Genomic DNA, 23,465 nt, shown 5'->3' with positions numbered 1-23,465 from the left:
ATCATCATTGGGATCCGCAGGCGTGGAAAGTGATTCATAGCAATGATGTCATCTTTCATGAGGAAAAAATGCATATGCACCCTAAGAAAGTGGTTGAGGTACGCAGAGTTATCTTTCAGGAGGAGCCACATGCTCCCATTTAGCCTACTCCAGGGCCAGCTAGACAGCTTGCAACATCACCTGATGCTCATGGCCCAAATGCTAGACATGCTGATGTTAAACAAGATGTCGGTCAGGTAGCAAAGCCTGGGTTGAGGCGTTCTACTAGAGATAAACAACCTCCTAACCATTTTGCGCCATGTATGGATTATGTACTGGTTACAGATGCCAAATGCAGCAGAGCCTCTTACTTATGATGAGGCTATGTGCAGGGGTGATTGTCACTCTTGGGAGAGGGCTATGCAATCTAAACTTGACTCATTACATAGGAATAAGACTTGGGATCTGGTTTCCTTGCCTCAAGGTAAGAAGGCTTTGCTATGCAAGTGGGTGTACAAGCTGAAAAGTACCCCTGGACACCCCCAAGTCGGCATACAAGACTCGATTGGTTGCTAAGGGTTTTGAGTAGGAGAATGGTGTTGACTTTGATAAAGTCTTTTCTCATATGGTCAAGATGACCACCCTACGCTTAGTCTTGGCTTTGGTTGCACATCTTGACCTAGACTTGTACCATATGGATGTCAAGATAGCTTTTATACATGGGGACTTGCATGATGCAATTTACATGCAGCAACCTAAGGGCTTAGCAGACCGTGGCAAGGAACACCTAGTGTGCAAGCTAAAGAGGAGTCTATATGGCTTGAAGCAGGCACCTAGGGAATGATACCATAAGTTTGATGCATTCATGCAGCCACATGGCTACAGCCGGAGTGCTATGGATCCGTGCTTGTACACAAAGAAAGCCCATGATAGTTCTTTACTGATTTTGGTACTCTATGTGGATGACATGCTTTTAGCAGGGACAGCTCATGAGGAGCTAGATACTCTTAAGGCTCATCTCAAAAAGAGCTTTGAGATGAAAGATCTGGGACAGGCCTCTCATATACTTGGTATGCGCATTACGTGTGATAGATCTAAGGGACTACTCTATCTGTCACAGAGGGAGTACATTCATAAAGTCCTTGAGTCCTTACACATGTAGGATGTCCATTATCTTCTCATGTGAAGGTTTCATAGGACAATTGTCTGCAGTTAGATGAGCAGAGAGCCGAGATGGCCAACATTCCCTATGCATTAGCCATGGGCAGTCTTATGTATGCCATGATAGCCACCCGTCCAGATATTGATTTTGCAGTTGGAGTTGTGGCACGTTATATGGCTACACCTGGCAAGAAACATTGGGATGCCGTGAAGGGTATCATGAGATACCTGAAGGGCACAACAGATATGTGACTTTGTTATGGCAGCCAGGATATAGGAGTCGTGGGGTACACTGACTCTGATTATACAGGACATGCAGATAGCAGGAAGTCCACTTCTGGCTATGTGTTCACTTATGCTTGAGGGGCTATCTCTTGGATGTCCAGGGCATAAAAGTGTATGGCCCTTTCTATTACAGAGGCCGAGTATATTGTAGCCACAAAGGCTTGCAAGGAGGCTATCTGGTAAGAACTTAGATTGTTTGATTGCAGACCTTGGTATGAAAAATACTATACCTACAATGCATTCAGATTCTATGAGTGCCATTTAGTTGGCCAAGAATCCAGTCTTCCATGCAAAGACGAAACATATTGAGGTGATGTATCACTTCATTCACGAGGTCGTTGAGGACAGGTCTGTTGACCTTGTCAAGATTCCGAGTGAGCAGAATCTTGCAGACTTGCTCATGAAAAGCCTCACTATCGACTGCTTTGCCTTCCTCAGGAGATTGATGGGCATTGGTTGAGATGACGTCTTTTGCCTCATCCTGTTGTACATGTGTACATGTTGTACTATCTTTTCTTTTTCTCTCTCACTAGGGAAAATTTTCCTTTAAGTGGGAGGTTGTTGGGGGTAAAGGCACCGCCCATGTATACTACAGTGACAATACCCGCAACTGCACAATACAGGTGGTCGACACCCGTCTCACAATCACTTATTATTTATTCTTTTAGTGACAGTTTCAATCAAGGAAGGCTCCGCCACACATTGTGGTTGTTGGAGTTCCCATTTGTATCTCTCCTCTCTTCTTTCTCTTGCTCTCCGCCATATCTTACTTCCAAGCAAGCTTCGATCCTTCTCACCTTTCATTTGGATGTAACTTCGTGTGGACCATTTTTAACTCGTACTAGCTTTGGGCGTTCATACCTAATGGAGGTCATCTAAGAAAACCTTCCCTGAGTTTATGACCCTCTGGCAGGAAAGCGGTGTGTCCTTGATATACCATCTTCTTCATGGTTCGTGACCTTCAGGAGTTTAAGTGTGGCCCACACAATGGACATGCATGATAACTTGAGGTAACCAAACATGTCCCAATACCTCTATCCAATGAATACAAACATGAACGAGCTATGATAGCTATTACCAACGAGAACAAAAGCCTACTTACCTAAGCACTCCTCGAATCCCAAAAATTCATGCATGGTCCATATGAGAATGGTTGGAATATTGGTGGACCATCGACCATCGCGCTTGCTTATATCTTCCATGGTGACCCCCTCCTCCCACAAAATCTTAAGCTCATTGACTAATGAATGAAGATACATGTTCATATTTTTGACTTTCTAGCGGTCGAGAACGAGCAAGCCAACGATGAGATATCCTTTCTTTGTAGATAGCCATGGAGGGATGTTTGTAGTTGACAAGGACTATAGGCCACACACTGTAAGAAGTTGAGCGCAGATCGAATGGGTTCATGCCATCCATAGCAAGACTGAGTTGAAGATTCCTTGGATCTCATGCAAGCTTGGAAATATAGAGTCAATGTGGCTCCATGCGCAAGAATCCATTGATATTCGTTGAACTCCATCTATGGATCTATTCTATGCATGCCACGTTGTCAAACTCACCATGCCGAACGTATGAAACATGTGGTTTATACGAGGGATAAGCAAAAAGTGTATAAGAACTTTTTAAGGGATGGTTTGCCCTTGCAACTCTTGTCGATACTTGTGAGTACCACACTTTGGACGTCTCCATAGTCTCGTATTCTCCTCAAAACTATATGCAATCATTGATACATGCATGGATGCTGTTGTAGTCCCACACTTGTTGATACAGCTAGACTAAGTTAATGTCAATTATACATACTAACAGGAGAATAGTATGAGCTTGATATTCTAACAATTCTTCCTTCCTTTTCCTTTCTTCTTCTCCCTCTCTCCTTTCCTATCATTCTCCCTCAATGCACCACATTCTCTACCCTCTCTCATTTATTATCTCATTTTCTCTCTTTCTCCCTCAATGCATATCATTGTAAAAAAAATAAACAAGAAAAGAAGAAAATAAAGAACAAGAATGAATCCTCACTTTGTTTTTCTCTACCCCCTCGTGTTTTCTCATTCATTCTCCTCTCTCCCTTCCTCTCTCTCTCTATTTCTCTCTTTCTTTATTATGTTTCATGTTTATTTTCTCTCTCTCTCGTTCTTTCTTCCTTTTCTTTCTTCTTCTCCCTCTCTCATTTTCTCTCTTTCTCCCTCAATGCACCTCATTCTCAACAAAAACAAACAAAAGAAAAGGAGAAAGAACAAGAACAAACCAAGAGCGAGCAATGCACTCACCGCAAAGGCCTGAGGATGGACTCTTCGTCTCCTCTTTGTGATGGCGGCTCCTCTTCGCCCTTCGTGCACTTCCTCCTCTTCTTCTCATGAATGGTGACGATGGAGGTGAGAAGCTCTCATTCTCTCTCATTCTCTCCCTCTCCCTCTCAAATGCACGATCTATTTCACTCTCTCTTTCGCTCTTTGCGGCAAAATGCTATGCTTGCATTTCGGCCCTTTTTTTTTGTCTAAATACCGTTGCTATTTTCGTTGCAAATGATATGTCGTTATTCCCCTATATCCTTGTAGTGTAATTATAAACTTTGATGAAAGTGAATGATGAGAAGGGGATATTTTTTAGTCCAGTTGAAACTCAAATATACCATAGGCAATTCAAGATCCATGGTAGTTGAAAGCTTGAAATAACATGATAAAATGAGAGAAGGTAGGATGTACAACATGGGTTTATTCCTGAGATAGTGACTGCCTTCTTTCACTAGATGCCACATATATGCTTGCCAAATTTTCCCATTGGCTTCCCCACACCATCTTGGTCTCATGTGCCTTCTTAACCTCTCTTTCTTCCTTCATGTTTCTTATTTTTTCCTCTTTAGTTCATTCCCACTTTCTCGCTCCACTCTAACCACCATGTGATATCAACGATGATAGTGGGTAGTAACATGGCAATACTAGCAGCCTAGAGAACAGTGGTTGTCCCTATCACCTTTAACAACTTGCTCAAGTTTTACTATTACACTTATTTCTTTAAACTTGTTTTTCTATTGACTATAGTTGTTTTTCTTCCTATTGCCAAGTATAAAGCGTCTTACGTGCATAAATCCCATCTCATAAAACTAAGATGTTGAAGTGATATGCATGATAGGGAAGAAAGATACAGCAACACATAGGTGCCTATGTTATCACCACAAAAGAATGAAAATGGGGATGTGAAAGGCTAATGTGCATGTGTGGACGCATTTAACAACTCTATATATTCTTTGTTTAATATCATGTGCCCATGAATAAAAATGTAACCTTCTAACTACATAATCAAATGCAAATAAAAGGGAATTGTTTTTTCAATTAATACATTCATTAAATTCAATGTGCATTGAACTTATGTATGGCTTAATTTTTACATAGATGCCTTATAAATTGATATGCTTTAGATAGGTAGACCAAGGTTAACCCTCATCCTTGCTCTTGTAGTTTTAGTAGAGAGAAATAGAATGGGTATATTTGTCCTTATCCATCTCACAATTCTAGAAGCCAAGTATTGAAAGAATGTGCTTGCCTTTGAGTGCAATGAAAAGGGCCTTGGTAGCAGGGTTCCCATTAGTGGCTAATATTGGCCAATTGTCTAAAATTCTATATATATGCATTTTTTGTTTGAAAGTTGAGTAGGTTCAGTTTTAACTTTAAGATTTTTTTATTCGCCCACATTTCTAAGGTATATTGAAGTTGCAAAGGCTCTTTCACCTTTCATGTGAAAGACAAATTGAAAGAAATAAGTTAAATTCACACTAATGTTATAAGTTTGGAGTATACATAGAAACATTTCCACATTGTCCTATACTTAAGGTAAATATAGATATTGATCAGTTGATTATTTGTAAGTAGATACATTCTAACATTTCAAGAGAAGATCACACCAAATGTAAAGATAAGTAAAAATTTATTGATAAAAAGGTAAGGGATAATCCATTGTGCTTGTAGTGAGCACCTTGAGAGTAAGAATCTAAATTGGAATAATGTATACATGGTTGGAATTTGTAGGGATATTGTTCATTATACATAAAAAATATTATAAAATAGAGCTCATACACTATCTGGAAGTCTAACTAAGGTTATAACTTATGATACATATACCAATCATAATTGCTCATGTAAGGATTTTGAGATATTTGTATTTCAACTACACCACATTATTAACTATTTCACTCCTTTGTGCCACAATTTAGTTCGTGTGTCATTGCAACTCAATCTATAATACAAAAAAACACAAATTCTCTCTTTCTTTCTTTCTCTCCTCTCCTCTCACTCTCACTCTCCCTCTCATGCACACACACTCTCTCTCTTTTATATATATATATATATATATATATATATGCCTCTATCTCCATGCACCACACATTATAATACTATGGACACAATCAAACATAGATATGTAGGCATGCATATGATATAGCTATAGGGGCACAGTGAAAATGTATAAGTTACATGAAGGTATCTTTATATAAATAAAGCAATGATATATATGTAGAACTATATGTTTATATCTATAGCTAAATTAAATGATTAGTATGTAGTAGTTAAAATTTATCATTGTAGATATTTTAAAGTCTACACAAACATAATTCAATTGTACGTAAGTTAGTTTGATGATTTTTAAAAGTAAAATGCGTGTGTGTAGGTGTTTGTGTAAGCATAGTTATGTTGCAATAACTTCAATTCATATAATAATTACATTCTTCTTTCTCATCATTTGTGTGACAATGTAGCTATGAGAGTATAATCTCTCAATGTGACACAAGCACACATAAGAAATTCAAATATGGATCATGCATAGTTATCTAAAGTAGCTCTTCATAAAAGAAAGGCCATGGATGGACTAGACTAAAGGGGATCCTTGGCATGATGGATTGAATAAGCACCTAAACAATTGAATCAAGAGATCCTTCTCAACCATGTCTTCTTCCAATGAGATTATTGAGGCAATACCACTATCATTGGCCACTTATGCTATGCCTCCCCCTTTCTCTTTCTTCTTCCATTTGGCTCTAATTACTCAAACTTAGCATTTCACTCCTACATAGGTTTACCCTTTAGGAGTTTCCTTTCTCATAGGCACATACTTGTTTGATCAATTCCTCAGGAGGTGTTGTGATGCGTTATTTGGAAACCCATTAAAAACCCTAAGCTTGCAATGGAATTCCTAGTTTTGGTACCTTGTATAGGTGAGTGGTAGTTGCTTTTTTGCTTTGATGACCAATAAATATAATTTTTTCTTTCAGCTATCTTAAGCATATAACCTTTTTTTGTCAAGTTTGAGAATTCTTACCTGTGAATAAAGGAGCTAGATGCTGAAGAACAAGGCCACACAAAGAAAGAGTTATATTTTCTAAACCCTAAACTCATATACTTCATTGGGCATGAGAGGGACACATGCATTGTGCTACACTTATCTTTTGGGAACTACACGAGGGCCTCGTAAACCCTTTTATCTCAATTTGTATCCAGGTCACTAGGTTTGAGTAATAAATTAGTACATTTACAAAGCATTGCATGACATCAATGAGCAATAACATTCGCACAGGTCACTTTAAAAAATTCTATCACATGTTAGAAACCATTGGGATGAGAGGGAAAGGAGGTTGGGTAAGTAGAGGGTTGTGATAGGATGAAATTGGTTGAAAGTTATGGTTATGAGAGTTTGAGAGTATGGGAAGTTGAGTGGTGAGGATATAAGAGCTAAAGGATCTAAATATAATCAAGGAATTTTGTATGTATCTTGCATTAAGCATTGAAAGCAAAATGCAGGCAAAACTTTTTCCAATTGCATACATATCTTGTTGTGAAAGAATTGAATGCTTACCCTACATACCTTGATATTTTATTACACATCTTCATTAGAACATGTGAAAGCTTGTACACTAGTCCATCAACTTTATAAGCATGTCATTCCTCTATATACACAATGGTTGTGTAGGAGCACGTATAGTGAGTGTAACATGAGGAATGGACATACTTTCAAATACCGGTTTGAGTTGTAAGAATGGGAGGTGGATGTAGCTTCCCTTCTTATCATGAGAGAAGAGATCTCGAAGAGTGCAAATATTTTACTTTTGGAATATTACTTGCACATAGCCCAAAGTCCTTGTGCCTATCCATATAATTATTTTACATTTGTGTATTTCATGGAGTCTACTATATAAGATACTATATGGTGTTTTATGCCTATGGGTGGGTTCTTTTGGTGATGAAGGGTTTGTATGTGTTTACGCTAGATATTTTTTTCCTAAAAATAAATTGTGATGTGGCTATGACATATAAATAATTTTTATTATTGTGTGCATGTTGGAACTAGAGTGCCGAAAGTGTGAGAATGGGTGCTCATAAGTCTCTATCCAAAGGTGTAGGGGCGAAGCTTAAGCTCAACCGCCAAGACCCACGGATCGCTTATTGTTTCAAGCATTTCAAGCCAAGCACTAATGGCTACTTCTCACATAGCTGACACGCTATCTCTCTCTATGAGTGTAGCGAGTTTACCTCCATGCCTAATCGAGTTGCCTCCTCTCCCGAACGACTGAGCACTTCGGTAACTCCACGAGCCAGGTGCAAGCTTCAAGCAAGCTCAATTCTCAAGATCTACACTCTAAGCTCCATTGCCCCGTGAGCAAGAGAAGAGAAGGGAAGAAGAGAGGAGAAGATGGAGAGCTTCTCCACCATGGTCTCTCACCCTCACACACTCACTCCCTCACACTCTCACACAAAGATACTTTTGGTCACACACAAGAATGAGCTTCTCATTCACTTTTCAACTTTATATACAAAACCCTAAATCCCTTTTGGATGGTCATCCCCTTATCCCCTTTTTTACATGGCCGATAGGCCCTTTTTCCCATTGTCCTCCTATCTTCTTAGCTTCCTTCCTACCACCCATCCACCTTTACAATTTGCATGGGATGCTCTTAAAATAAATCACGGTGCACCTTGTGCTCTTTTACAAAAGTATTGACTTACACTCTTTCTTGTGTGCCTTTCTCCTTGATTTAGGACTTTTCTGTACTTTTTGTGTTTCCATATTTTTCTTTGCATGCCTTTGTTTTCCGTTTCACTTTTTCCTTGGCCTTGTCTTCTGCTTTATATTTTCCAAATTTTCCACCTTATTCGTCTGAGGGTTAACCTTACCTCCTCCTAGACGAGTTCCAATCCCATGGCATTCACCATCGTAGTAGGTAGTAGACATTGGCATGCACCGAAGAAGACATGGGTGGAAGGGACTGCTATGGTTTGCCTTGGAGGAGTTTTGGTGGTGGTGTGGATGAAGGTCATTATGGGCACGTTGTTGGCCTGGTTGGCTGGTGATAGGGTTGTTGGAGTTGGCGATAGAGATGTTCTTTATTGGGAGTTGCCCATGGCTATCACATGTATTGTTTTTTAGGGATTTTGTGCATGATGTGGGCTTGCATGATGATCAGTTCAGAGTTGAGTGTTGATGAAGAGTTGACTATACTTTTGTTGAAGTGTTCAATACCTGCAATTGAAAAATTTCTCATATGTGGTCTCTCTCGCAGGGTAGTACTAGTCTTCTTATTGTTGAATGTTGATAAAGAGTTGATTATACTTTCGTTGAAGTGCTCAATACCTGCAATTGAAAATTTTCTCATATGTGGTCTCTCCCTAGGGGTAGTACTAGTCTTCTTATTGTGCACAAGACATAGTTTGATTAGTTTGGGAGATAGGTCGGTGAATGAGCCAAGAGTAATGTCCTACACTTGAGGATCCAAACTATGTATAGATTGTGGTGCAGATATTATGTGAGTGCACATGCATACTTAGATATTACGTAGTTAGAAGACTACGCATCCGGTTTCTCGTAGTAATGTGTGGATGAAGAAAGGGTTCAATGGGGTGGAGAAAAAAGTGTCGATGTTGAGAAGTACATACAAAGGCTTCTTGAGACATTATTTGTGATTTTGACAACACAATGTAGCATAATTGAGCTCATTGACACCTGAGCTTTTGGTAGCTGATGGCTACATGTATTATTTGAAGAGTAAGATGTAATTTCCATGGTCTTTCGTGCCTTGATCACCACTATTGATTGCAATGGTACTAAGATGGAGTGCAAAAAAGAATCGTGAAAATGGGTCAGGGTGATAGGTCTAACCATACAAGCTCCCTAGGTATGTCCTGCCCTTGATGTGCCTTCAACAATTGTGGTAGATGTGTAAAGGGCTAGGGGACTAGGTGTTGAGATATCGAGCTCCACTCGTGATACGCCAGGGTGACCGTTGTGTATTTATGTCACCGACTTGTCAATTGCAGACGCGGTTGGTACACTGCCCATGAATAATAGCTACATGACAGCTATCCTTATCTACTCTAGTTCGTGGCTCAGTTAGAATGCCACCTTAGTTAGTTGAGTTTGGTTTGAGACCCATATATAGGGTTCTTCTATTTCTTTGTACTTGAGTTCTTTTGGCTTCCACAACTAAGAAGAGGAAAACTATTTTCAGCCTCCACCCTTGTGTGTATTCCCCCATTGTGCAAGCAAGAAAGCTACAAGTGAGACTCCTTCCTTCTCTCCCACAATCTTGACACTAGGGATGGAGCTAGCCGACCAAGGTCACTAGACGTACCTAATTTGAGGACCCCTAGGTGTTGTGTTGTAATGGTGTGAGTGCTTTCTTTTCTTTTCTTTTTCTATTTTTTTCTTTTTTTTGGGATAAAATGAATACAACAAATTCAATATATTAAGACTAATAGTCTTTCATTATGATCAAGAAATGTTGAGATCCAAAGACTGTGGAAAATGGATATTACAAAGATGATTGTGTTACTAGCCTCGATGCTAAAGGAACAATTGCTGAGATGAAGAGATACAATTGAGATTTTGCAAACCTCTTTATAGCATGTGAGACATTGGTACAATTGAGGTACAACTAGAATGAGTTATGCATGGACAAGGAATAGAGCATCTGGCGAATTGAATCCTGGTTGATGAAGAAACATTTGTCATTTACTGCGAGTGTGGCTCCTACCCTGATATAGAGTTTGGCCAAGAAAGAGAGAGTAACTGATGACTATACTTTGGGCCATGCTCAAATGCAATGTGTGCTTTTTGCAGGGGTGATTTTCTCTTCCCATGGGGATTCCGTCATGGCTCTTTGTTCTTGGTATTTCTGTCTCTTTCTCCATAATGATTCTTTGTGGGGTTGGTGTTCTTTGATGACACCCAAACAACAGCTAGTACTCGAAAGGAAGTTGTTGCCACATAGGTTGGGTCTCTTTAAGACCACCATTTGGCCAATTGCTTCTATGAGACTATCATAATCTAGGCTCCAAGTTCAACCATTGTAGCACAGTTTTCAAACCAACGTTGTTCAAATTGACTTCGACCCTCTGATTGTCACTTTAGTTGCTCTATCTCAAAGAGATTTGGTTGACAAAGCACTAAGTTGAATGTCATAGTTAATTCATATAGGAGCTTGTCATTGTGCTCATTAAGATATTCTTGATCTTCTCACGATAACGGATATGACTGATATTCCTCAGGCTGCTCCCTAGGGAATGTGCCCATGTCTGCAAGGATGTAAGCACATGCGAATAATTTGAGTTTAGCCTCCAACTTAGTCAAGCACTCTATGACACTTCTATGCTCTGTGAAGGCTTACTTAGTTGCTATCTCATGTAAGGTTCTAGGAGTTTCTCTGGGCTTTAGCATAGCTAGGGGCTCACTCCTAGATGAGCAAGATTGGTCAATGCTAGGATTGCTTATGTCCTCAGGTTTTTCATGTTTCTCCTGGAGGCTTTGCTGCTATTGTGTCATGGTTCTCCTCGGATGTGACTTATATAGTTTTGTCAACTTGTTGTGATTGTGTTGTATCCACCCTTGATTGGTCAATGTAAGTTCTATTGTTGGTGGATTGAGTATTACAAGCAACCGTTGATGGTAATGGTTGCTTTGACTTATCAAAACACACAGATGTGTCTGAGGTTTCACATCTATTAGGAGAGATGGAAATGGGTTCATTCATGGATAGACTCGATGCTTTATTCCTCAGCTCTTCAGCACTCTTAGCCTCAATCTTCTTGGAGTCTACATCCACTTGCAACTGTTGTTGTTTTTGTTGTTTTCTCCTCTTTTTCTTGGGCAATCAAGGTGTATCCCTTGAAGACTCAGGACCCTAAACTACGTTAGCCAACCGTTGATGTTCTTGGTTGGGCCTTAGCATTCTCTTTCTCTAGTGTGTTCTCATGGGACATAGCTGTAGCCTATTGAATAGCCTTGCTAGATTGTGAGGGTACAATCGCCTCTCTTTTTGGAGAGTCTAGCTCTTCATCTAATTCCCCTCTATTTAGCTCCTCATCTGATTGCATTGGCAGTTGCTCCAGGTTGGGCATTTTCTCTAGACTCTTATCCTTACTCATTGGAAAATGCCTCCATTGCTTCTTATGAGAGTGGGTGTTGTGTTTAGAGCTATTTTTCTCTTGCTTTGGAGGTTTGGGTGACTCTAGTGTAGAACCAAGAGACGGTTTAAGGTTCTTGTCATGTAGGCTTGGACCAGACCAGTTGAAGAAGTTAGGGTTGTATTGATGGGAAGCATAGAGATCTAGGATTACTAGGACTTGCATGAGGCAAAAGACATATGCACTAACATCAAGTACCATGCTCCCTACTCCTAGCCTACTAGCCACGTGTAGATCTTCTTTTAGAAGCAGTTTATCGTAACAAGGATGTTTTTGGACAATGGCAGAATACTAGACCTCATGGACCATTGCTAACACTCATAACGAGGTTGGGGAAACGTACGTGGGATCATGTATTGATGTCCAAAGGGATTTCCTTTGCTTAGCTAGTGTCATTAGTTGATGGCCAATTTGTGGCTACCAAACTTTAGTTGGAGCACCATTTCTACACAAGGTCACCTTGTCTGAGTCCCTTTTCATTTGATTGCTTTGAGCTTTTCCTGGTTTTCACACATTGAGTAGTATAGAGTGAGGGTATCAAGCGCAATTCTCTAACTATGGCTTTTGGGATGTTCTTTATGACTTCCTCAGCAACAACTACATAGTGGGAGCAAACATGTTGTTGCTCATCCCAACAAGGATTCAACTATGAGCTTTGTGTGCTCTGGTCTTGGCCTTTCAATGTCCACATGGGCGTACGCACATGTGATGGCTGTCAACTTGTGATCAAGCTTCATCAAGCACTTCATCTTTGGCTCATTGGTCAGATGTGCCTTCTCCTTGGCCAAATCTTTGAGAGATTTCTCCTCAATCCTAGGCTTTAGGTGCTTTGGAAGTGTTGGAGGTGTCAACGATTTTAGTTGCAACATCTCTTCCACAAGTGAATTACTAAGGAGGACACATTTCGCAAGGGGAATCGTTATGGACAAAGGATGTGACTGCTATGATTCCTGATTGGAAATAGTAGCGGCTAGTTCAGTGGATTGGCCACTATTGGTAGACTGCGATGTCAAGTCCTTAAGTAGATCAGAAGTGGTCGTGTCTTTTGTTGCCCTTTGTGCATTAACCTATGTAGATGGAGCATCAATTGAGCTGGACACGATGGATTGCGCAAGCATATCCTTAGGCTGAGAGCTAAGGGTGGTGTCATGTCCCGCATCTTGGACATTTGGAAGCTCAAATAGAGATTGGGATTGAGCAGCTGCACTTGATGACTACTGTTGTGCTTCTTGTGTCTATTTAGCAAAAGAGGGTGGAGAAGATTTGGGACTTCTAGGTGGACTTGGCATTGGTGGCTGAAAGATTTGCTCATTTCTATTAGAAGATTCTTCCATTTTCTTTGTTGAGAAATTAGCATTATCATGAGCAACATTATGCCAGTGGTGCTCATTATCCTCTTGGGAAGTCAAAGGGTCCTGGGGCACTAGTGGTCTTTGTGTACACTCAATGGTTATATATGGCATCTGCTTGTTAGACATGCTAGGTTGAGGATCTACCTTTCAAATAGTCTTGTTTGGTTTCTTGATTTCAATTGGGGGGGCTTAGTCACTCCAATGTTTTTGACTCGAGACTTGGATTTTCATTTAGATTTTCTCCTATGCTTCTTCGATTTTGATACGATCTAGCCTTCAGCTGATAGAGGTGTTTAGTAGGGGGCTTTGGCACCCAAATCCATCGGTTACTTGCGTAATACCCTTGAGCACATAGCAACGCTTTGGATATCCATCACGGCATTGTTGTGCTGGCTCTCCACCACTTTTACCTTCATCTATAAGGCTTAGGCTTCTTTTGTGGTCTTCTACAATATTTTTAAGTCCAAAGTCTATCCTTGGCATTATCTCTTGACCTTCTTATTTCAAGCATGGCCTTGCTCACTGGCTCTCTCTATTCAACATGCACTTCTATCAACTCTTTCAACATGATTCATAGGTCAAGATATTAAAATTAGCTCCTTCATCGATGAGAGCATCGACACTATGCTCTCTTTTTTTTGTGAGTTTGACCCTAAGGTAAGCATGCGGTACTATTTCTTCACTTTCTGAGTCTTGGATTATAAATTCAAGCCTTCTAACACATGCCTTTGAGTCCCCAACTGCACAACTAGATGTGGATTCTCAACTGATATCTTGGGTCATCTGTGCAGTGCCGTTCAAGGTGCATCTATCGTCAGGACTATCATGTCTAATGATCTTCATAGTTGTAGCTTGATGTTTTTTTTTTTAATAGATGCGGTCTGAATGCAACCTATACATGTCTCTGTGGTGTGGTCTTTTTGCCCTGTTGGCTAGATTGGCCCATTGAGGTTCTAGGGTCTCTACTTGTCTTTGTTCGGGTATGGGCTTTTCATTGTTGTTTTGCAAGTGAGAATCTATGCTTGTGTAGAGCCATTACTACACTAGGATCTAATGGCCATTATGCTAAACACCATGCGCGATTTGAAGGTCTGTTCATAGCCAAGTGTTGAACTACTTGCTCTATATTTCAACTCGATGATAGATCTATGGTATGCTTTTGACTCTATACAGTCTCTTTGTCGATTTAGGGCTTCGATGTGTCAAATCAATATTCTATTCACCTATCCAATTTTGAAAATTTTCTATCCAATTCTCAAAGGTTTGATCCTCAAGAGTCTAATTATCAGAATCAGACATTTGATTTTGGGTTGGTCCAATTGGCCGATCGGACGGTTTGAGTCCGAGTGGTTCGATTATGAGTTGGTCTGATTTTGGTAGTCTGATTTTTGTGCATTTGATTTTCATGCATCCGATTCTAGGAGTCCGATTCAGGGAATCAAACATCCGATTATGGGATGTCCAATCTTCGTGCGTCTGATTCTGGGAGTGAGATTCTAGGAATCAAACGTCCGATTTAACAAGAGTTCGATTTTGAGTGCTTAATTTTGGTTTGGTCCGATTTTCATGCATCCGATTTTGGGATGTCCGATTTTTAAAATCAAACAGGGTAGTCCGATCGGATAAGATGGGTTGGTCCGAGTCCAATTTTGAGAATCGGACTCTGGTAACAGTGTCCAACTCCTGTGGAGGAGTTTCCAAGATGCTAAAGATTAACTCGATTCTAATGATTTTGGTTATTAGGGGTCACACAAACTTCCAGAATGCAAGAATAGACCCTAATGAAGGATTGTATATACCTGGAATAGCAAATAAACTCCAAAATACAAATCCGCAAGAAAATGAAACCCTCTTGCCCTATTATGATAGCAAAAAATCATAATGTCTATTTTCCTTTTTTTCTTTGTCTCTTCCTACCCTAATGCATCCAAATCACAAAGAGAACACATATACTTTTCCAACCTGCTTTTCCAAATAAAAAAACCAAAAATCTACTTGCTAAGGAGATCGAATATCTCTTCAAACTCCCCCACTTCCTACCTATCTACCTCAAGCATTGGTTCGGGGAATGTGGAAAAGCAGAGTTGCAACAAGAAAAATGTACACAAGGGAGATGAGAGCTCAAAGTACAAGAATAAAATATTGATTACTAAGTTGCTCAAGCTACAACTTGGGTACACTATCTCACACGTAATAGTGACCCATAGGCTATTTATATAGCCTCTACCAAACTAGGGTTAGGGTTTTCCCTGCCCCTTAAGACCATTCGCATCCATATGCCCTCATATACCCTAGCTTAGGGTGAATTCCCATGCCTATATTGTAATACCCCCCCTCACTGCCATGGTGGCATTGCATTACAAGATTAAAGTTCCCCCCCCCCCCCCCTCAATCAAATAAGATACCTTTATAAATCAAGCTACAAGGATATTCATAAGCAGAGGATGTTACAAGGCTCAAAAGATTTGGTCATTTGTGGATTGGGAGGCAAAATTGGCCTCCAATCCCTTAGATAGTGGTGGAACATTGGGACACTTATACTGGTGATATGCCCAATATTTTTGCATTTGTTGCACTTCATTTTGTCGGGTATTTCTTCTAGAAATTGCCTATAATATGCCCTTTTTTGTGACAAAAGGAGCAATTAGTAGAAGCTGTATGGACTAACACTTGCTCACGAGAAGTGACTATTGATGTTCCTTCAGTATGGTTTCTCTTCTCTTCATCCAAGCAAGACTTGATGGTACTTGCCAAAGTTGGGTTTGGGATATTAGTTAGGATAGTCACAAGGGTTGGAAAAACCTTCTTCACAGACTTTAGCTGGATGGCAATGGCATCTTCATCATGGATGGGTGCTTGAATGGAGGCAAGCTATGCCATAAGCCCCTTCATATGTGAAATAAACTTGCTTACATATTCGCCTTATTTGTATTCCAATCTAAAAAACTCAATCTTGAAAAATATCTTGGACTTCTTCCTCGTAGCACCGTAGAGCCTTTCAAGCTCATCCCACTTTTCCTTGGCAGTGGATAGTTGGTCAATATAATGAATTAAAGATTCATCTAAATGAACCATGATGATGGCGTGAGCTTGTTCATCATCTTCTACATCAAGGGGATTGGATGGGTCAATTACTTTGGTCCCTTTTATGAAGGGCCAGTAGCTTCTCTCCAACATTTTTTATTTTACCAAGACTTGCCAAGGATGGAAGTTTTTCCCATTGAACTTGTGAAATTGAGGCCTTACATCTGCATAGGCAATGGCCATTATAGGAAGATCTTACCAATTTCCTTAAGCAATGGTAGTGTCTAGTCCTTTACAGGTGGCCAAGTACAATCAAATAGTAGAACTAATAGCCAAGTTTTAAAGTTTTAGAGTTGAAAATGGTTGGAAATCATAAAATACAAGTTAGGATTTAGGAGGTCATGTTCTTCGAAGAACCCTTAATTTAGGCTTGCCTGTTTTTCTAGGTTTCAACGATGTGAGCTTTGACTGGTGGACTTCAGGCTCTTCTCGATAATGACGCCTATTCATTTGAGTTCTTGGTGGAGCATAGCTTATTGATTAGTTCTATACTCTTGGATGAATCAGAGGAGAGTACAATAACACTCATATCTCTGATGTACCAATAGACTAATATTGGGATATGGTCTATGTGTTTATAGTTGTAAACATAGCCTTACAACCAAGAAGGAAGGAATAAATGTTATAAAGCACTTTGATGGATTTAATTTTCTAATAAAAAACCTGATTGAGTCAACATCCAGCTAGCAACATGATTGTAAAATGCAACATTAGTGCTTACAAGTACTAATCTCAAGGTTTATGCCACTTGAGATGTAAGATGTGGATTGTTTGATGAATTAAAGATATCCACCGAGGGTAAGAACTTTGAAATGGAGCTTTCAAACCTTCAACTAACTTTGGAGAAGATCAATCAGTGATTAGAATCATTGTTAATGCTCAGACATTGAAATTTTTGAAGAATGAAAAGCTTGAAGCTTCCCATGGTTGCTAGGAAATAGACAGTTAGGGTTTGATTGATTGCAGCCACCACATGAAGTATTTCACCAAACCCTATTAGAGGGAGATAGCTCACTGAGGGGGCTTTGAAATCCCTATGGTGGTTGGAAGGATTGTTGTGTCTACAGGTCACGCTGAGCTCTAGGAGTTGACATCTGCAGATCTTTGCTGATTTGACGATTTGCACAATGCCACCTTCTACACTGCCCAATGTTGCCTTTTAATGTGCCAGGACTGGTCACCTTCTATCGGGGACGAAGTTATCAGTTGAAGCCACGATCTGAAATACTCTCCTTTAGCTTTCCCAAGTCCTCCAAGGTTAGGAGATCAAGCTGGCTATGGAGGTTGAAGTTCCAAGATGAGAGAATGAAGCTTTTCTTGTGCACTTATTGAAGTTGAGGTTAGAGGAAGTTAAAAGGATCAGAGGAGCCTTTGATACCATGTGAAAAGTAGAGTTGTAGCAAGAAGAATGTACACAAGAGGGAGATGAGAGCTTAAAGTACAAGAATAAAATCTTACTAACTAAGTTGCTCAAGGTACAACTTGGGTACACTCTATCTCACGCTTGATAGTGACCCATAGGCTGTTTATATAGCCTCTGACAAGCTAGGGTTAGGGTTTCTCCTGCCCTTAAGGACATTGACATCCATTTGTCCTCATTTACCCTTGCTTAGGGTGAATTCCCATACCTATATTGTAATAGGAAAAACCCTACTTCAATGCTCGATTTGGAGCATGCAAGCACTCAAGGCTTGAATCGGTTGGTCTCAGCAATGGAACCAAAATGTAGAGGCAAGCAAGCTCAACCACCAAGACCCAGGGACCACTTATTGTTTCAAGAATTTCAAGGCAAGCACTAATGGGTACCTGTCACAATTAGTGTATATAGCTAGAAGGGTGGCAGGGCTGCATGTCCTACCACTTAAATTTTTTTCCCTCTGTAATCGTCGCTATTTGCATCAAAAATTTACTCTAGAACCATCGTTATTAGCATCTCTATTTTCATCTCTATTAGCATCACTATTTCTGTTGCTATTAGCATTGCTATCCTAATTAGTGATAGAAATAGCGATGCTAATAGCGACGAATTTATTGTGTCACTAATAGCAACGGGAATAACGATGATGGGGGTAATTTTGTCCATGAATAATTTCATTGCTTTAAATAGCACCATTGGGTCTATATGTATTGGTGCTCTCTCTCTCTCTCTCTCTCTCTCTCTCTCTCTCTCTCTCTCTCTCTCTCTCTCTCTCTCTCTCTCTCTCTCTCTCTCTCTCTCTCTCTCTCTCTCTCTCTTTATGTACCTAAAAATATAGTATTTAGTTGTAGGTACACTATAGTTATCATGTAAAGTAACAAAAGTCACTAAGCTTCTCGTTCAAAAGAAATACCTAATGCATGATAGTTAAAGTTACAATCATACAAGAAACATAGTATTTAGTTTCCCTTATTTAAGTAAGACATAGGTTTGTATTGATAAGCTTCAATGGTACAAGAAATCTTAATCAATCATCATACTACAGAGAGATGTTAAGCCACACTCAGAACGAATAACTGTTGTGATGGACTATTAAGTCCTGGGGACAGGACCTTCCTTTCTAGGTTTGGATTATTTTCTCTAAGTATCAAAATTACTTTCTATTAATGTAGATCTTAGGCTTGGAATAATTTTTATTCATATATAGCTACTAGATTGATATACATGTCACTATTGATTTTTTGTATTTTTGTATAACTTTTTACATTTTGAAAGTGTAATATCTCTAGAAATCCTAGGTTCCACTTGAGTGTGAGCTTGAATGTTGGGCTAGGACAAAGCACAGTGTCCTTGTCTTATCATCATTTGGTTGGTGCTTACAATTCATGGGTAGAAGGTGGTAAAAGGCATCATGCCATCCCCCATGATCTTTGTATCGTAGTTATCCATTTTTCAAAACCCATCAACTATGTCAAGAGAGGGCAAGACATTTGATGGAGTCCTACAAACTGGTCTAGGATTGACTTAAAAAACGACACATCTAGCACAAGTTCCTTTGGAGATTGTAATATCCACAAGTATTGTCTTCATGATATGGATTGTAATATGTAAGTGTTCATGAAGACGCTTTCCTTATGTTACAAAGCTTCCTCCTTTAATATAAAGTTTGATTGTATGGACTAATTAGCTTTGATAAATTTATATATTTTGAGTAGTTATAATGAATTATATATATCATGATATGTTAATGCAATTATAAGTACAAATATTTATCTCTTGGCTATCAAGATGTTTCATGGCAAACTTATTATACACATAGTCATCAAGATATGAATGGCAACATGCATCCATTAGCTATGGCTTATGAAACTAGTCAAAACTCTTTGAGATATAATGCTACTATGAGTAATGGCAACCTTGTTGGAAGTCATGTATCATCTCAATCATTGTCTAGTTGTAGACCTGTATGGGGTAGATAAAAAACATATTGTGGTGGTGGAAATTCGGTTCCTCCTTCAACTTATACAGCATGACACCAAAAATGTGAGGAGAGTTTTGAGAGACTTACAACCCATCTAGGTCTACATGACTTTCATGATTTATTATTGGATGACATTCTAGAAGGGTGAGACATTGAGTAGTTTAACAAAGTCCATAATGAGTCCTCACATGAGATTGATAGCTTGGATGAAGGTGAAGATGATGAGACTGGGATGGATGATATTTACCCATCTTTGTTTGATTAAAATCCTTCAAAGGCTAATTCAAATGCAAGCACTTTGGAATGAACATCAAGCTATGGTTGAGTTTAAAGGCAAGATGCTTCAAAAAAAAATTGGTGATATTGTTGGGAGGAAACCTTCTCAAACTTGTACCGACAATATGTTCACTCGAAGCTTATGAAAATTGCTAGTGCAGCTACCCAACACATGGGATGGAGACTTAGGTGGTATAAGTATTCCTACTTGTTGGGAGCAATGCAATGTCATGTTAATACGACTTGGTATGATGAACTCTCAATGATACAGAAAATATGCCAAGGATGTGAGAGTTTTACTCATGTACCATTGCTATACCAACCAAGCAAGGAATATAACTATACCTAAGACACTCTTAAATGTCAATGTAACTTCAATGCCATGGGAAGGAAGAAGTTAAAGCTTGATTGCCAACAATGCTATGAAAAGTATTCTGATTGTTCACTACCTAAGAAAGACATTATTTCTTTTGATTATATCTCCATTACTAAAGAATTATAATTATTAATCAAATTTATAACTCTATGTCATGAATTGTTGGAAATGTGGAGAAATTTTATAAAAAAAATTTAAGAGAAGATAATGCAATTGGTACTTTACAAACAAATGAGTTTTGGCATTGGCACAATGTGCAAGAGTGTAAAATATGTTTGTGACCAGAAATCATACATTGGCTTCTAGTGATATATAATAATATTCATTGCAAGCAAGTATATAAATCATGGCCTCCTCCCAAAGGTCACTGAACACAATTTTAGTGAATTTGGGAATCTTTCAACTCTCATTCTTCATTACTTAGAACATTGGGACTCCAAAAAGTCATATTTCAGTTTCTCAAAGCTATAATGTGACACATCATTTGAAACCTTATGAAAAATGGAATCTATTAAGCTATTGAAGAATAAATTTGGAGCAACGATGTCTGAGTTATAAAAAAGAGAAAGATTTGACCATGAGTCCTAAACTTGTGGAAAATTCCCAAATTCACTAATAGTGTGTTATCAGCACTTGTAGATGATTGGAATGAGACATAGAAAACCTATAAGTTTATTTGCAAATCATGTCAAACTCACATACACAAGGACAAAAGGCTCTACAAGGTACACTTTATTATGATGCAATTTTTTAAAAAAATCCCATGAATACTCTTTGATATACATTACTAAAATATATATATATTTTGGTTTTAATGAATAAGGCAATCCACAAATATTTGCTTTATTATTATACTAGGACAGGTTTCAAGCCTCTAAGACAACCTAAAAGAATTGTTAAGTTGTTGAGGTCAAGGTCCTCAATGCTAGAAAAGAGCTCTTTTATTCGAGTTATTCCAGTTTTATTTATCCCATTTAGTAGTAAAAAGGTGCTTGGGAGCTCAAGCTTGCTAGAGCTCCCAAGCACCTTTTTATGCAACCATCGATTGATGTGTTGGAAAGCATATTTATTAATGCATTTAAAGTAGACATCAATTATCCAATCACACACATTAATGAACATATAAATTTTGTCAGTAAAATATTCATTGCACATGGCATGCTAATAATGGTAATTGGTGACCATCCAACTCAATGCAAGATTGGATATTTTGAAGAGAATGGTCAACCCTTTTGTCGTAGACACAAAGAAATAACTATCTTGGAAAGTGAGGGATCAAGATATTACTTATATGATCAAAAAAACTTTCAATTGAAACATAGACCAATCGAAAAATCAATTGATGAAATGCTTACTTCTTTGACTATGACAGCAGAGAGAGCCCTCACTCAAGCAGATAGGGATGAACATTTAAAAAAGTAGGACTTTCTGGTAGATCATGCTAGTGGAGATTATATGATCTCTACGGCTTTGATTTATCATTGGATCTTGTATATGATTGTAGGCATATTTTAGCTCTAAATTTATTCTCAAAGTATACATGTGCTCTAATAAGGACTGCGGATAATAAAGTGAAAACACAAATTGATGAGGCAACACATCATATTACAAAAGTAAATCTATACTTTATATGATATGGTCATTGGCCAAGGTATCCTAGTAAATACTATGAAAGCTACAAGGTCGAAGAAAAACAAAAGTGGATACAATGATGTTTGCCAAATGTATTGTGTGAGGTTAAAAGTATTTCGAAGGTCTTTTATGACGTGGGATTAATACTCATAGACATTGCTCAAGCTTTTTATAACTACACTCATGATCATGGTTGTTCTAGAGAAGATATAGATACTTTGAGAGAATTGCTTGGTTCTTGGAGATTAAGTTCTGAAGAACTCTTAGGATCCAACTTATCTCCATTAGAGCATCTCACAAGTATAGACTCTTCTCAACTTTCCTTTTGTTTATGTATTTATGATATTATCAATATTTCAATTTAATAATGTATCTTTTTTTAATATCAACTATAGGTTTTAGAGAGTTCTTGGATGATATTATTTATCACGGTAGCCATGATGTTTTTTTGGTGGTACACATATAAACAAATGGTCTAAACATATGTTAATATTTAAAAAAACAACAAAGACAATGAAATTTCTTATGCAAATTATCAAAGGTGGAGTTTCTTTACATGGGTACTCATTCATATGACAAAAGACTAGCTTGAAAAACTTATTCCACATTAAAGGATGATAAGACAATTTCACAAAGCTGTTTAGCCACATGATGGATACTTAGTGTGTTGGAGCTATATATAGCTCACCCTATCTATATTAGGCATCACCTATATATAGATAGATTGTGATCAATATGAAATAGTCTTTAGGAGTGTACATGGGGTTTCTCTTCTCTCTTTCTCTCATGTCTCTACATATATTCTCTCTCTATTTGTCAACATGGTATCAGAGCTATCACGATCAACTACAACCAATTCGTTAAAGAATACAATCAAGAAGTATACCTATATAGTATCTCTTCAATTCTTGATTCATATTATTTTCATGCACAAATTTGATGTGTTGTGTATGTTATGAGCATCTGATGTTATGAATTTTAAGCATAGAAGTAGTTCACTCTATCACCATTTAGATTGTAGATATATTGAATTATAGATATGCCTTACTTGGATACCCTAAAAGTTTCTATTTTGGAAACTCTTAAGGAAATGCGTTTCTCAAGAAAACAAAAATTTGTGATATGCTAGGGCTCACAAGCTTTCTTTCTAGAAAATTCATACTCAATTTGGAGTTATGCTACTTCAAGTAAGTTGGACTTGAAACATGAAAACAAACAAGACAACAACTTTTTGTGAAGACTTCTATGACACAGGTTTCATCACAATTACTCACTTTTGAGTTTCTCCCAAATTAGCCAAATCATCATCTATTCTCTTGGCAAAAAAATAAAGTGATAATGTTTTGATCATTATTCATATTTATCTTCTATTTTGGATCAACCTATTCTTACACATGTTTCGTCTATTTTGGATTGCTTTATTTTTGCCCACGTTTTGTCTATCTTGGGCCACTTTATTTTGGCATATGCTTTT

Source organism: Lygodium microphyllum, chromosome 28 (genome assembly GCF_053477565.2).
Source record: "Lygodium microphyllum isolate KBCC chromosome 28, Lygodium_microphyllum_v1.1.10, whole genome shotgun sequence".
NCBI lineage: Eukaryota > Viridiplantae > Streptophyta > Polypodiopsida > Schizaeales > Lygodiaceae > Lygodium > Lygodium microphyllum.
The sequence above is the reverse complement of the archived record's forward strand: the minus strand, read 5'-3'. Positions refer to the sequence as shown.